The sequence below is a fragment of the Montipora capricornis genome, chromosome 11, assembly GCF_036669925.1.
Source record: "Montipora capricornis isolate CH-2021 chromosome 11, ASM3666992v2, whole genome shotgun sequence".
NCBI classification, from domain to species: Eukaryota; Metazoa; Cnidaria; class Anthozoa; order Scleractinia; family Acroporidae; genus Montipora; species Montipora capricornis.
Window position 1 is genome coordinate 40,654,586 of NC_090893.1, and position 5,000 is coordinate 40,659,585.

Below are 5,000 nucleotides of genomic sequence, written 5' to 3' on the forward strand. Positions count from 1 at the left end.
CTGCACTATAATTACATCAAAGGTAGTTGGAAGAATAATTTAAAAGCTGAGAAATGGCCATTTATTTCAGTTATTTGAAATCATCCACAACATTTATGTTGTTTGAATGTTCTTGTGATATATATCAGGATTTTTTTTCTTGGTCAAGATTAAAAGTCAGTGCCCAGAGACAGATACACTTCACTTCTTACCAATGTTGTGGGATTCCAAGGTCTACTGCCTGGCCTGTGAAGGTAAAACAAATTTTAACGTACAAATAAACTCAAAATTAATATCAAAAGCAAACATGTTTTTTAATACCATACTTAACTCAAAATTTTGCTTTTTATCGCCCTGTCAAGATGCACGATATTATCAAATCCAAAGGTCATGGGTCCATTCTCGATTTTACCTCACAAACTGCTTTGCGATGCAAAATTTCTTCGAAAACAGAACGCAAAGCAGTTTGGGATGTAAAATCGAGAATGGACCCATGCCTCTCACATAACAGTCATGGGTCCAAATTACTGAGTTCTGCCAAGTTTATGAGACTTGCAAGGCACAGAAAAAGCGAAATTCTGCGAACCATGGTGACATGTTTGCTTTGGATGGAATGGTTTCCAAAAGGAACAGAAAAATTTTACATGCACTTTAAGTTCAGCAGTAAATACATTTCTTGCATTGCAAATTATAGTTGCATCCCTTTTCAAACTGATTGGCTTTAGTTTGTTTTCAGTTCTAAAAAATTCAATTGACTGAAACAAGGTTCAAAAAATTTTCTAATTACGGTTACCAAGTATAATTTAGACTTAAATTGCCGGCCATAGTCAACTTCTTTGAGTCGAGTGATGAAGTTGTGCGAGTGTCACAACAGCAAGCAACAAGTTGACTTGTTTCCACTTGCGGGGATTTGAATCACTAGAGCCTCAATTTTTGGTGCAAAAAGATAATTTTTGTGTAGTCTGCACGACCGCTGCCAGGTTAAATGGCACTGAATGGGACAACTCCGACCAAAACATTAAAATATTCATCGAGTGTTTTTAACACCAAACTTGGGAGAAATTACGTGTATCCAGTGCGGGGTACGTAATGTACACTGTCTTGCGCAAGTATTGTTAGTATTCATTAAATATTCATATCACAAACATGCAAGGTTGCTTAGCACATGATATGCACAACTGGAAAGAAATCAATGCTGATAAGAGGAGAAAGCTGATTTAGACAGGCTGGACACTACCAAAGACACAAGAATGTGAAAATGTGGAAGAAATGTTGGTTGTTTTCTTAAGATTTGTTTCACAATAAATATTATTGTGTAGCAACAAAAATTCAAAAATGGACTTCCAGTGCAACGCGCCTTACCCTGGCCACCCAACAAATTTTCACATTTGAAAATTACGTACAAAATAATACGTCAACTCAAAAACCCAGGCAATGGTGTTCAAGGAGGCGTCACTGCCAATCAAATTTACGCATCCTGATTGGTGGACAATTTGCAAAAAACTTTGTCGGGTAGCCACGGTAAGGCTCGTCGCACTGTAACAAGAGAAGTATTAATAATGTTATTATGAGTCTGTTAAAGCTTTCTTGACTGAAAACAGCAGTGAAATGGTGACTAAACCGGCAGAGAAACCAGAGTGGTATTTCTGACAGTCAATCATCGCCTGTTTACAAGCTGGTAAAAAAATGACAAACTAAAATGGCTATAATTTCCAGTGCTTTTGAAGGGATATCAGCTGTAAAGACAACTACAGAATGCTATACTGTATATCAAATTGACATAATTTATTGCATATTAATTAATTTTTTAGCTCATTGATCTTACTTTGTCGGCCTCTCTGATCACATCAGAGGACATCCATTTAGGATGAAGCCAGAGCATCTCAGACTTTCCTAGGAGCATTGGCAGGAATGCTTGTTCCTCGCATGCGGCCCCTTAAGCGGGCTTCGCTCAACCCGTTGTGACATTTCTTACATATATTTTTCAGTTATATATTGCATCTTTGTCTGATCTTCGCTCGATTGTGGGGTGCGAGTTAGTCTGTTTTTAGTTTCCATCAAGTACGCATGGTCATTAGGCAACCTATTGTTTTAAGTAGAGAGTTGCTATGAGATCTTTCAAGCAAGGTTCACGGTCGTCATTCACCGCGACGTTAAACGCAAATGCTAAATCTAGCCAAACTTTTCGGAGAAGCTTATGGCGGAGACGGCTAATTCATTTTCCCGACGAGACTGTCTTAACAAAGGAATTCACCCAAAATGACAAACAAAAATGTTATGTCCTTTTTTTGCGCCATGTTTGGCTGTTTGAAAATAGTTGGAATCAACAATCTTGGACAAAACTTCTTCAGAAATGCAACGAGATACATGAGCAACATGTGGCCCTCAAAAAACAGCATTCATGGACAGAAAATGGCACTGTTTGCAACAAATCCCTTATCGTTTTCCCAAACCCAGGGAACAACTAAAATGAATGAAAAATGAAGTACTCGCTATCAGGCGCATTCCTCTCTTTTGAAAGGATTTGGCCTGTGACTGATCTTTCCGGTGACCTTAAAAAATATATTATGAAGAGAGAACGTGGATTATTAGGGAATGAACGTATGAATGAGCAGATGTTGCAGAATATCAATGCCCAATGGCCGAAAATAGCGAAGAGCTAAAGCTGGCACTCCCATAATTTGGACGCCCAAAAGACACGATCTTTTTTCAAGATTTCCGACGAGCACCCCCGTCCTTTTTATATAGGAGTCCACTTCCTAACAAAGTGACCGGATACCGCAATTTGCTCTGTAAAGATGTTTTATTCTAAGAATATCAAACAATTTCCTTGCATACAAACTACGAAGCATTGTTCCAAAGCAGATCTCTGTGAGTCGAAGATTTCTTCAAAAGCGATTCCCCACACGGCACAAGAAATGCGATGTGATGTCTCAGGCAATTATGAGCTAAGAAAATTGATGAAAGCTCGAGAAATTCCAAGCTTTGAAGATAAAAAAGTAACAAAACACTGTGGGTTGAGCGAAGGAGGTCTGAGTTTTGTTATAGCACCAAAGCGCTACCTCGCTCATCGATCTTACTTTGTCGGCCTCTCTGATCACATCAGAGGACATCCATTTAGGATGATGCCAGAGCGTCTCAGACTTTCCTAAGGGCATTGGCAGGAATGCTTGTTCCTCGTACGTGGCCCCCTAAGCGAGCTTCGCTGAACACGTTGTGACATTTCCTACATATATTTTCCAGTTATATATTGCGTCTATGTCTGATTTTCGCTCGATTGTGGGGTGCGAGTTAGTTTGTTTTAAGTGCGCATGGTCATTAGGCAACCTATTCTTCAGTAGTGATTGGTTATGAAATCTTTCAAAGTTTCTCGTTAAAGGCAAATTTGAAATCATGGTAAGAGAGAAGCTTCTGGCGGAGAAAATTTATTTTTCATACAAGACTGTCTTCAGAAAGGAATTCAACCAAAATGACCAACAAAATGTTTGTCTCGTTCTTTTGTGCGATGTTTGGCTGTTTTAAAATAGTTGGGAATTAAAACTCCTGGACAAAACTCCTTGAGAAATGCAATAAAACACTGTTTACTTTTACTTTTATTTACCTTGGGTTAACATTGATTTGGTGCAGTTTTCTAACATGTGGTCCTCAAAAATAGCACTAACAGACAGAAAATACCAAAGATAACGTCTCTATATCCAACGAATCGGTATCGTTTTCTCAAACCCAAGGAAGAACAAAAATGAATGGAAAATGAAGGAACTCAAGTTATTGCTACTGGCTATCAGCCGCATTCATCTCTTTTGAGAATATTTGGCAGTGGCTGACCTTTCCGATCTGTAAAAAGCATAGATTGTGAAGAGAGAACGTGGATTTAATATAAGGGAGTAAACAGAAGTTGCAGAATATCAATGGCCAGAAACCTGATCGAAATTATTGAAGAGCGTGAAAGCTGACGCTCTTTTCCCGAGGCATCCAGCAATCGGCAAACTTCCATTTACTTTTGACTGTTTTTGCTTTTTCGGCCTCAAACACTATAAACCTCTTCGAGGTATCACAGCAAGTCGATCACATTTGTTTCACTACTTACTAACATTTTGAGATACAGGAATTAGTCCGTAAACACCTCTTATTTTAATAATATCAAACAATATCATTGTATACAAAGTAAGACGCATTGCTCCGAAAAAGATCTCTGAGTCACAAAACTCTTAAGGTCAAAATTGTTTTCAAAAGCAGTTCCCATGATGTCTCAGACAAGAAATGCGATGTGATGTCTCAGACAATTTTGAGCTAAACAAATTAATGAAAGTTCGACAAATTCCAAATTTGAAGATAAAAAAGTAACATAACACTGTGGGTTGAACGAAGGAGGTCTGAGTTCTGTTATAGCACCAAAGCGCTACCTCGCTAATCGATCTTACTTTGTCGACCTCTCTGATTACATCAGAGGACATCCATTTAGGATGAAGCCAGAGCGTCTCAGACTTTCATAGGGGCATTGGCAGGAATGCTTGTTCCTCGTATGTGGCCCCTTAAGCGAGCTTCGCTCAACCCGTAGTGACATTTCTTACGTAATATTTTTCGATTATATATTGCATCTATGTCTGATTTTCGCTCGATTGTGGGATGACTTAGTCTATTTCAAGTTTCCATCAAGTGTGCATGTTCATGAGGCAACGCTAATCTTTAATTAAGTAGTGAGTGGCTATTAAATGTTTCAAAGTTACTCATTGAAGGCAAATGTGAAATCAAGCTAAATTTTTCGGAGAAGATTCATCTTCCAGCTCCAAGCCTGTCTTCAGAAAGGAATTCACCCAAAATGACAAACGCAGGCTGTCTCCTTTTGTTGTGCGATGTTTGGCTGTTTGAAAATAGTTGGAAATCAACAATCGTGGACAAACCCCTTCAGAAATTTAATGGAATACTTTTTATTTACCGAGGGTTAACGCTAATTTATAGCCGTTTTCTAGCATGTGGCCCTCAAAAAAAGCACTTACGGACAGAAAATACCAATGATAACG

The 5,000-nt window shown here is 38.6% G+C and overlaps 1 protein-coding gene and 1 long non-coding RNA gene across 7 annotated transcripts in view; one reads left to right on the top strand and one right to left on the bottom strand.

Moving 5' to 3' along the window:
• LOC138024274 (uncharacterized) overlaps positions 1–5,000 on the top strand; it is an 847,896-nt gene that overhangs the window by 433,434 nt on the left and 409,462 nt on the right. The window lies entirely within an intron of this gene.
• Positions 1–5,000, bottom strand: part of LOC138024290 (uncharacterized) — a 123,301-nt gene that overhangs the window by 13,275 nt on the left and 105,026 nt on the right. For all 3 annotated transcript variants that reach the window (XR_011126957.1, XR_011126958.1, XR_011126956.1), the window contains one exon: positions 192–225. This is a non-coding gene — a long non-coding RNA (uncharacterized lncRNA). The remainder of the gene's footprint in view (positions 1–191; positions 226–5,000) is intronic.